The sequence below is a fragment of the Xenopus tropicalis genome, chromosome 8 (assembly GCF_000004195.4).
Source record: "Xenopus tropicalis strain Nigerian chromosome 8, UCB_Xtro_10.0, whole genome shotgun sequence".
In the NCBI taxonomy this organism is placed as follows: domain Eukaryota; kingdom Metazoa; phylum Chordata; class Amphibia; order Anura; family Pipidae; genus Xenopus; species Xenopus tropicalis.
The window spans coordinates 67,499,372-67,511,614 of NC_030684.2; positions in this window are offsets into that span (position 1 = coordinate 67,499,372).

A 12,243-nucleotide genomic window follows, 5' to 3' on the forward strand; every position below is an offset into this window, starting at 1 on the left:
AGGGAGGGGGGAGCAGTAGAGAGGAGACAGCAGAGAGCTGCATATCTCTGGCACATGAATTACAGACACAAGGAATCTTTTCACAGAGAAGTCAGTGCAGCATTTCTGTGAGTGCTTATGGCTGTATTTACATAGACCTTTCTGATAAAGCTTACTTAGTTTTTACCTTTCTTTCTCCTTTAAAGGAGAAGGAAAGTCATTTTGGTATTTTACTGCCAATAGATTTGCCACATTAGTGCCACCTAGAACACTATATTTATTCTGCAGAAAGCATTACCATACCTGAGTAAAGAGCACTAGAAGATTTCTCTGTTTAAGATAGCAGCTGCCATTTTAGCTTGGTCTTCATAGCTTCCTGCTGCAGCTTTTGCCCTTAAGGCTCAGATCACACATTCCTAAGGGAGAGGGGAGAGAACATCACAGACTCTGGCCCAGGGAATGAAGGATTTTTCTGAGAGAGGAAGTCAGATACCCAAAGAACATGTTTACAAAATAGGAGACAAGAAATCTTGTGTTTCTTTTTATAGAGGACACAGTGCAGCATTTCTGTGAGTGCTTATGGCTGTATTTACATAAACATTTCTGATAAAGCTTACTTAGTTTTTACCTTTCCTTCTCCTTTAAATTAAACATAAAATCCAAATTCCTATTTTTATTAACACATCCTTAACCATTATAAAGGCATTTAAAAATCCCAGCTGTCAATCATATATTGCCTTCCCAGCCTCTATGCCTGATTTTTGCTTTCCATTCTTATGTAGATGTAGATGTCACTGCAGTCCTCACTTTCCCCCTCCCTCCTAATCATATTATTGCGTAGCCAGTGTATAGGCATGAGCATCAGGTCCACCATTCTTGCACATAAACAAGATTTTGCCATGATGCCAACTTTCTCTACTAACAAAATGTTTACTGGGCATGGAATTTTTAGGTTGTGGCTACAAAATGGGCATGGCTAAAATTTTCACCGCCTCAGTACACACAGCAGTTTATTATGTCTCTCTTTAAGTATTTCTAATGTTTGGAGGGATGGGCTCAAAAACTGTAAAGTAAACAAAAGTTGTACCATTGGCGATGTTTGTACAGGGACCTTTATGCCATCGTGACACAGACAGCTGTTGTAATCAACTTGGAGACCTTCCTCGCACACACCTGGCACTCCAACGTGAGAAGCTCGGTGCACACTGCTGGATCGGCACCTTCCTAAACAATATTTTACAGATAGCTAGGTGGATTCATGGTCTGTGGATAAATGGAGGCCGAGTATCTGCCTCTAAGATTGAAAAATCTGATAGTTGTGGCTGCACCTGGAGCCTTTGTGTTGGCCTGGGTGCAGCCACACTAAGCAGAATTGGGGCGAAGGTCACATATGCTTAGTGATGCATCCGGACTGATGCAAAGGCTCCAGGTGCAGCCACAACTATTATGTTTTTCAAGCATGGGGTGAAAATTTGAAATCCTGGCAGGGGAGGAGGGACTAAAACATAGATGTTACAAATTGTAACATCTCTATAGCTTACAGATGACATGCAGGAACTACATAAGCCATAATGCATTGCACTGTGATGTTACTTTCCTTATTGACCACGTGTGCAGGGAATTGTGGGATTTGAGGAAAGTCGACTACTTTTACATTTTATTTGAGTCTCAAAGTCTCAGCCAGATAAGCAGGAGAACAGGGCACTAGACTTATTCCAAACCGTATTATTACATTAAAAATCAAAAGTTGCTTGAAATTATGTTTACTTTTAAATAAGCTTAACTTTGGGTGGTGTTTCCCTTTAAATATAAAAAGCTTCTAGCGTCTGCAAAATATTCTATAAAATATCATGACTGAACCTCATGCAAAAAATACACGCAGAGGATAGCAAGATAGCTAATGTGAAGTTGACTTATGCTAGAAAGGAGAAGCATTGTTAGAACACTACAGCTCTAACATCCACCAGCCTTCAAATAAAGATTGTAGTAATGCGTGCATGCCTGCCGCCATACCATCATCACACATCAAATTATCTGTAACATTCCATTGGACTGGCTTTTCCAGGGCAGACTGTGTGTGTATTACACAGAAAGTCCAACGTAAGACCCTTCAGCTGTTTTTGAACTGCAACTCTCAGACCACTCTAAGAGACAGTAGTGACTGCAAACAGTAGCTAAAGGCAGGTGGGGTGAATTTTGTGTTAATGAAATGGTATAAAGGTGGGTTGGTATCCCTGTAGCTAGTTTTATAAGGTGCCTATGACATGCTGGTTGCAAGGTGACAGCTACTGACACAAAGAAGTCACTCTCCCTTTGTGCTCTCCTACGTTTGCTCCCTGAGAGTACTACCTCCTAGCCCCAGAAATTTGGGGATGAAAAAAAGGAACATATTCCATAAGCCTAAGAGCTCTTGATGCTGTCACTCCATGGGAATACACAAGGGCTCCTCTCCCTCACAGTCTGACTTTTCACATTCCTAGTCAGGCACAAAAAATCAAAGCCTCTCTCCATTTCCCTGTGGCAAAATAACCCTGTGTATAGAAATGTATAGGCAAGAACTGGGCAGGGTAGGCTAGTGGCAGTATGGAGCCACTCTTCCTTGTGAAGAGCTTTGTATGGCTTCATAGGTCAAAGGCAATACAATGAGGTTGCGTAACCTTATGACAAAGGCTGCATTATAAAGTTTTACTGATATTTTAGTACACACCTCAGGGATGTGGAACCTGAATTGCTCCTGCTTTTGTTCAATGCTCTCTAACATGCTAAACATAGGGTATAATGTTGAAATTCAAAAGGAAAAAACAGGGCAACACTGTAGACTATATAGGTCAAAAACCCAGCAGTACACTACTAATTTTCCAAAGCACTGCTCCAGAAAGCTGCATACTTTAGAATTCAAGGCCAAATATTCCACTTAGAGTAGGTTTACCCTAGAAAAGTATACATTTTTTTAAAGGAACAGATTCGGATGAATCCAGAATAGGCACAACTGTCTTTCTACTGCAAATAACCAAGTTGCAATGCTTTCCTAAATTTATCAGTTTTATAAAAAATTGTTTCAAAGCTTACAATCTACAGCATCTTATCTCCCACATATCATTTACCTAATGATAGGGATAAAACACCCTAAGGGGCTGATTTACTTACCCACGAACGGGTCGAATGGAGTCCGATTGCGTTTTTTTCGTAATGATCGGTACTTTGCGATTTTTTCGTATGTTTTGCGATTTTTTCGGATTCTTTACGAATTTTTCGGATCCAATACGATTTTTGCGTAAAAACGCGAGTTTTCCTATCCATTACGAAAGTTGCGTAAAAAGTTGCGCATTTTGCGTAGCGTTAAAACTTACGCGAAAAGTTGCGCATTTTTCGTAGCGTTAAGTTTTAACGCTACGAAAAATGCGCAACTTTTCGCGTAAGTTTTAACGCTACGCAAAATGCGCAACTTTTTACGCAACTTTCGTAATGGATACGAAAAACTCGTGTTTTTACGCAAAAATCGTATTGGATCCGAAAAATTCGTACAGAATCCGAAAAAATCGCAAAACATACGAAAAAGTCGCAAAATATTCGTTTTCAAGTCGGAACTTTTCCAATTCGGGTCGGATTCGTGGGTTAGTAAATCAGCCCCTAAGTATGAATGCCAGGGGTCCACTGAACAGTTTGATACCCAATGTGTATAGGTTTACATAAGTATGTGGCATGTAGGGGCCTTAAAATGAAAATCGCCTCAAAGCTTTAAATTCGCAGCATCTTTTCTCCCACATACTATTAGGTACCGAGATAAAACGTCTTTATTATGTACCCCAGGGGTTCACTGAACAGTTTGATGCCCAATGTGCATAGTTTTACCTAAGTATGTGGCACGTAGGGACCCCAAGGTGAAGATACCCCCATATGATCTATCATTTCTATAATTTTAGTTACTGCAAAATCAACACATTTACATCCTTTATGTGGAGTAAAGCTATTAAAAAGTACGCTAACCCCAGAAAACCATATCATTTTGGAAAGTACACATTCCCCCGAATCTAAAATGGGTACCCGTGTCTATCACCCTCAGTCCAGTGAAACTGCTGAATGAGATAACATGCTCTTGAGCAATTTAAGATGTCAAAGGGTTGATTCACTAAGGTGCATTAAAACGAGCACTATTTATAGCATGCCTTAAAAATGTTATCGCGTCTTATTTTGCGCGTCTTAAAACACAATTCACTAAAAGGATACTTGCATTAATTTAGACGCGATGCTGTTTGCGTTAAGTCGCGAAGACTATTTTCGTGCGGTATTTGACGCAACACGCACAAATTGTCACCCCGTGCAAAAAAAATGCACGCCATATTAGCCATACACGCCATTACTTTCTGAAAACTACTGTTCTGAAAATGACCATTTCCCTGCAAACTGGAGGCTGCATCACTCTAGCGCCAACACAGACTTGAATAAATCACACTGCAAAGTCCATGTTGTGTTGCCAAAAGCTCATGGACTGTACTTTTCTATAATTACCGCCTGCCCCAAGTAAGTGTTAATTTTCGCACAGACTAATGGGATATTTAGCGCGTCTAAGTGTTTGTGAATCATGCGTTAGTATTATTTCTGCGTGAGAATTAACGCAGTGCGTTAAAATTAACGCATTCGGCTGCACGCTATTTAACACACGCAATATGCGACTTAACGCATGCGATAATTACTTTAGTGAATCGCGATAACGATGTGTGTCTCTGTCAGGATGACTAGTTCAATCTCCCTCCTTGGGCAGAGTTCTTTCATAACAATGCTTCCCATGCCTCCACTGAAAATTCACCCCTCCTATGTGTCTATGGTCAACATCCCCAAGCCTTTCTTCATTCTAATGTCTTAGCAACCAGTGACCACATTGCCCACATGTCTGCATTTTGGAATTTCACTAAAGCAAATTATAAATATTTATCTTAAGATTGCTTTACCCAAGCTACAGGTAGGTCCTAGGACTCTTAACCTTCAGATACCACGCATTGGACTATTTTAGCTCTCCTGTACACTGCTTCCTTCTTGGTCCTGACTACAACCCTAGTTAGGGCCGTGCAGTATTTGACAGAAAGTTGTTTGAGGAGCTCTGCCATCTTTCTACAAATCCCAATCTCTATACATTTGAAAATATTTGAACCCTTCTTAGTTTTAAGATCAAAAATATACTTACAAATTATTGCACAAATTACTAATTAACTCACTGGTTTTGATATGGCAATCATTGACAATATAAATAATACATTAACAAAAATTAATATGAAAAAATACATTACTAGACCTCCACATGGGAGGCATTGGCTCATTAGGTGAGACTTTTAGAACTTTGATTTAGACTATTTTTATACCCATTAGTTCTGTGCCACCCTGGTTATATAAAAGACAGTGATCAGGTGATATTCACAACAGAATCTACATGGTGGTATACTTAAAAGTGCGCCAGCTCTATATTTATGCATTGCCTTTTGTTTGGCCATGAAAGCCACTGCTTTTTATTTGGATTTTAGTAACTACAATAAACAGGGCAGTTTGTTCAGCGCTTCCTATATACCTTTAAACAAACAAACCCATCTCCTCTACAAGCAGAAGCCTTTAAGCACTCAAAATCAGTATTGTATTTAGTACTTCATGATTGGGAAGTGCCAAAGTAAAATTGGCTTTATATTCTTGTTAGGTGTCTAGCACAAACTCTATTTATTGAGCTCAAATTGAAAATGGCACTTTTATACCTGTTAAATCAGTCCTTCGGATTTAGTGGCTTATTTTGGACCTGACACACTGAGAACTATATATGCTTACATCATCACATTCAAGCTTTGCCCTTACCTTTGTTCCTATTGGAAAAATTCATTGCTTGATTGTGCACTCTAACCAGTTGCATAAATTAAAAGGTCATTGGTTAAAGCGGATCAATCATGAAAAATGTTTTTCTATTGTTGAAAATATAAAATCTAAACATTTTGACAATTTATAGCTGTTAAAAATGTTATGGCTAATTATTGAAACAGCCTCCCCTCCTACAGACCCCAGAATCTCTGGCTCCCTGGTCTGCATCAGTGACACAGAAATGTGCGAGTGAAAGCCGATTTGCTGTGGCATGTCATGAGGCTACACTCCTCAACAGCAAACATGTGCAAAGGGAAAGTAAAGGAATGGAGCCAGGCATGAAGCTGCATTTCTACATATATCGGTAAAGCAGCTTATTGTTTATACACATTTACACAGCACTTCGGGCTTTTGCATTCGGTTTTGTGCTGCTCACCAGCAGCGTTAGATTCGCTTCGCGACATACAGCATACCTCCCAACATTTGAAAAATGGAAAGAGGGAGAAAAAGAAATGCCATGCAAAGTGTGGCGAATTGTTTTTGACCATACCCATTTTTGCGACCACACCCCCTAAATACCACTACCATTTTACTAAATTTGGCAGGTTATTTAAAGTTTGAACACATTTCTGGGGGTTTTGGGGTTGTTTTCTTTGTTATTACAGTTTTGCTAAAAAGGTAAAATTACCCTTTAAGCTGCAAATCTCAGTTTCCCCAAGAGACCTGTTTAACTTAATAGTTACAATTGTATCAATGCAGGTGTAGCTTGTTAAGTTTCTGGGCTCTCTGCCAAAAGCTACCTATTTAAGTTTGAGAAACATTGTAACTAAGTGCAGGTATAGCTTGTTAAGATTTTTTGCTCTCTGCAAAAACCTTTGTTTTAATTAAGTTTGTTTTTTTAGTGTTTAGTGCAGTAGAGCAAAGGGAAATGAGGGACTTTTCATTAAGAATTTGGGACTGCCAAAAGAGGGAGTGGGACAGTTGGGAGGTATGGCTACATGTGTAACAAAAGATTATATAAAAGAGACTTCACACAGGCAACTGTGTGTGTACAGGCACTAGATTCCTGTATGTTGGTTTAACAGACACCTCTATGTGTCTCAGTCAGAACTAGCCAGGATTTCAGGCTTCTTGATTGGCCAGCTGAGTCTCATCAGGCCCACCTGGTCAGTCTATAGCTATTCTGTTATCATTTAGCTTGCATACATATAAAGAATGACTACAATGTTATTACACAAAGAGTAGTGCAAGTTACCGTTCCTACAACATTTACAAATTTTAGTTTTGGCAAATTGTAGTTTTTGTAGAATGTGCAACTCCCACATCCCCTGCCAGATCACTTGGCATGTATGTTTCAAGTTGCTTGGCCTTTGTGTTCAAGAACTTGATTGCTGCTTCTCAAAAAAGCACGTGATACGTGGCTTCTTTTATGTTTTTTTCATACATATCCAAGAAATAAAGTTCTGTATTTATTAGTGACTCAGGCGAGTGAGAAGTGTCAGACAATGTAAGGGGGAATTGGGGTAAAGTTTTAGACCTTCTTTAAAGTCTTCCAGGTTTTTCGACTAGATAGGAAAGATGGGCAGGTTGGGGGGTTAACTTAGATATCAGTCAAGAATGGTTGGTCCCCTCCCACTCCTCTGCTCAGAACACAAACTGCCTGTCAGAACTGAGCCAAGGTCAGCAGATTCCCATTTAAGATAGTTCCCGCTTGTCTGCAAGACTTTAGGTGGAGGTTTTGAAAATCTGAGCCTTTGAATCTTATCTCTAAGGGAAAGCATGCACACTAGACTAGTTTTAAGAACAGCATTTCAAATTAGCAAATTAATATCTGACTGGTTCTTAACATTTCTTCAGCAAACTTTATCAGGTAACATGTCAGCAAAGTACAGTAGGAATTTCAAAGCAAATAAGAAAAGACTCTTTAACCAAGAATTTAATATACTTTATTAAAAGATCAAAAAATAAACAACAATATAGAAGTAACATACTAAAATGAGTAGCATTATGCACATCTCTAAAGCACATACAAGCACTACAGCAATATAGTCTGGCAAAAAAAAAGTTAAAAGCAAGCATACATCCTGTTGGTAGCAGTTGAGGGAATGAATAGTTAATACATTCTAGAGTTGAAACACAGATCTGTCATGTTCTCTTTTTAGATCTATGTAAATTTCAAAGCTGTCAGTAACAGAATATTACCTACAAAAAGAGTGAACATTCAATAGCAACTGGCAATCCCCAAAAGGAGGGTTTACTTCCGTAAGTGCTGGAGAGAGAAAGAGGTTTTGGAGAATCTGTTGCTACTAAGCTCAGCTCTGGATCAAAGGCCCCTTTTTTATTCATACTTTGTTTGAGAAGTGCTCCTGCACTTTATATTTTGTTCACCTATGTTACCCTGAGCAGCACTGGGGGGCATGTAAATCTTGTGGAACATGTGATTAATTTGCACAAATGGTAGACAGTTTTAAACCTATAGACCTTGGGAGCCTCTAAATTTTGAGTTTGGAGTTCAGCATTCTGAACCCTCTGTCTGTTGACACTAAGGTTCCAAATCTGACAGACCAGCCAGACCTGTGAGAACATACTTGATTTACTCTCCAGGGCAATATTTGGCTTTGTCTGCTGTTCACTGGTCCAGACTTTAAAAGTTCTGTATTATAAAACTGTGGGTTTTTTTTTCTAACAACTGCACTACAAAACTGAAGAACATGATACAAGATGGTACAAGAAGTCCTTGCTGTCAGATTGTAGCACGTTGTCCTTTCTTTCTGTAATACATTTGGCACGCAAGAGTTTTCAGTGCAGTGCATAGCTTTTGGCTTTCAATATATTGATTAGGTCAAAAAGTATTTAAAATTGCTCAAGTTGCTATTGTGTATACATATTTTTAATGTGCACTCTTGCATTATATGCCCCTCCTTGTACATATTATATGACATCTCCAAAAAAGTACACTCAAATTGTTCATCCCTCATCTGCTAGGATTTAAGAGCCATGGCAACAAACTTTATTTGTGGCTCCCAACATTATTGTAGAACTGTTTACTGTGCACAGTAGGATAGAGCTAGAATAGTATAACTTCTGCGTCAGGTTACTTCATTCTGTTGTGTGTGACGAATTAACAAACAAAAAATAGAAAAGAAACCAAAGCATTACTTTCACAAATTGGTGATTGCTGCAAGTGCCAAAACAGATAGACATGATTTGTAACCAAGAAGAGAATCAGTGAAGACCATTAGCAAGGTGTTTAAATGCATAATATTAATGTTAGTGCAAAACGATTGTCATGTGGTGTGGTGCAACAGATAGAGTTGCAGAAAAATGTTTGCAACTGTATAGTTATGCCCCACAAGGAACTTGCCTGTTATCTTATAACTCCACATCAGTTTAGGTTCTTTGATATAAAATATATAGGGGAGAGCTCTTTGGTACCCTAGCTTTGAAATAAAGGTGACATTTTTACTCATTGCAATCAAAAATAAGGACCTACATTCGGACTGCATACAGCAGTTCCAATCTAACAGCAATGTTTTCAGGAGGAATTCTCTTAATAAATAAATTAGCTCGGCGGAAATGAAATCTTGGTACATGCAGGATTTTCCGTAAGATTCTTGGGCAGTAAAATGTTGTTGCACGTTTTGTGCTTAATCTTTACCCACGTTAGTGAATAGAAACTGAAGAATAAATGGCCAAAGACAGTTTGCTATTGGGCAGGTATATGCATTACACGTAGGCTCCACAAGTGCTTTTGTCCACCATCCGACTTTAGCTGATCCAATTTTACATTACAACCTATGGAGATCAGATTAAATCTAAAATCTGATCAAGAGCACCTGTTGAGTTAAGCCCTAAATGCTGGAAGGAACCACCAGCACATTGTAATGCAAATCAGATTCAATTCCATGGTTTAATGTAATGCAGCTGCTTTTAACTTTGATCCACTGGTTATGGACATACTATATTTTTGTTGGGTTTTAAATTCTTACCAAAGAATGATTTATGATTTGGGATGAAGGATATTAACAAGACTCCATGAAAAACATCCTGACCTAATTACGGAGGTGCTAATAGGCCACTGATACTAGGTATAAACATTTCTAGAAAAGAGACAACTGAAAAGGAAAGTGCCAGCAAACTGTGGAAAGTCGGCAAAAATGCCATCAGCCTTCACTAAAAGTGAGATGATGGAATTGAGAGATGACAGGCAAATACCTTGGCATTTGCAAGAGAGACCAGCAGTGATGGGGCAAAAGGTTGCTAGTGATCTTCACACATCAACTCTAATCTTCTATGGTAAAGGTACAGAGTTAGGTGCTGTGACATGATCAAACAATAGTAGTAAGTTCAAATGACTAAGCTTATTATAGCTGGCTAAACAGGTCATTTGTACAAACAGTACATTAAGTACAGTTTATCCGCCAGAAAATGAACCCATCTTTAGTCGGCGTTAAGTAGCTTATGTCATTTAATCTAAAGGGTCTACGTATTGTAGAACTGGTTACAGCATTTAACTGCATTGCACCCACATTAGGAGTCCCTTAAGGTGGCCATACACGAGGCGATTTCGCTCGTTGTGCGATGAACGATTATATCGACAAACGATCGTATGACGATCGAGTTCCCATACGATATGCCATCCACGGGCAACGATAATTCGGGAAAGATTTTGTCGCATCATTATCGTAAAATACCTACGATCGTACATCTACGTACGATCGATGTCGTTGACTTCCGCTGCTGGCAATCGTGACATGCGCAGAGAACAATCGTTGAAAGACAAATGTCTGACACTCACACCAACTGGCAGATTTTATCGTTAAACGACCAAAATTTTTAAACCTGGCCGATCGATTTTGGGGACGATAATGTCGGCTCGTTTAGTGGGCCGACGATCGTTCGTACACCACCAACTATACGATAACTTAACGATAGCATCGGATCGTTCGGGAATCGGTCGTTTGTAAGTAAAAAATCGGTCCGTGTATGGCCACCTTTACACTGGAGAAGAATTTATTCCCTTTCTGATTATTGGAGCTAAATCCTTCTCCAGAGACTCTTTGCTACAAATCTGAATTTGCCAGGTGCTGCATATTAAGCTATGGCAAGCTACAAAGCTTTTTGCAACGGCAAAGCAACATCATGCTTTCTGATAAGTTTTTATAGCAAAACGCCTTCTTTTCAAAGCCTTTATTAATACCTATCTCTTTTACAAACATTTCCTGTGTTTTTTTTATGGACTTTATATTCAAAATATGTTCCAAGATTTTTTTCTTTTTATTATTCATGGACTATGTACATAAGTGCAAAAAAGGTGTGTCTCACACATTCGTACACTAATCGAATCAGTTTAACTGCAGCATATTTGTATCTTCAACACTGTTGAAGCAGCATTTCATGTTTAGGGAGACAGAAAAAAATGATCCCCCAGAAAATAAACACATAGCATTTTACAGTTATTCTCACTCAGTATCTCTACATTATTCAACCAACATGTTGTTCTGTTTTCGAACAAAAATAATACATGTAAAAAAAAAAAACAAAACACCTCACAATGCCAAAAGTTCTTGTCAAGTCTGCTGTCGGTGACCTTTTGCTTTTATAATGGATTAGCAAGTATCAAGTACAAGTCATTTTGCTGTTAATGTCCTTAATGTTAGATGAAATATTAGACATTACTAGTGTATAGTGCAGCATACATATGTTCAGAGGAAGGGGGAAGGAATCTAAACATGAAATATAGCTTAAAGAGGCAATTCCACATTAGTTTCTACAGACTTGCTATTTAAACTAATACTAAAATACCCCAGCATGTGTATTTTTCTTTTTGATTTGCAGTAGGAACTAGTTAAAGCCTGATCAAATGTAGTCACAATCTATAACATGTAATTAAGGCCTGCTTAGCACTATAATTGTAACCTTCACTCTTCTTATTTTATCAGCTGTGCTCAAATACTGTGGAATAACCAAGACCACACAACATTTTCTCTAGACTCTAGAACGGACTCCTTGGCCCTTTTTCAGAATGCTGTCATGTGGCTTCCCAGCTACAGACAAATTGTCTTCTACAACTGAAAAAGAACACCAAATTCTACAGATATAGGACCCAAATCTTTTTCTTTTAAACACACTAAGGGGCTGATTTACTAACCCACGAATCCGACCCGAATTGGAAAAGTTCCGACTTGAAAACGAACATTTTGCGACTTTTTCGTATGTTTTGCGATTTTTTCGGATTCTGTACGAATTTTTCGTTACCAATACGATTTTTGCGTAAAAACGCGAGTTTTTCGTATCCATTACGAAAGTTGCGTAAAAAGTTGCGCATTTTTCGTAGCGTTAAAACTTACGCGAAAAGTTGCGCATTTTTCGTAGCGTTAAAACTTAACGCTACGAAAAATGCGCAACTTTTCGCGTAAGTTTTAACGC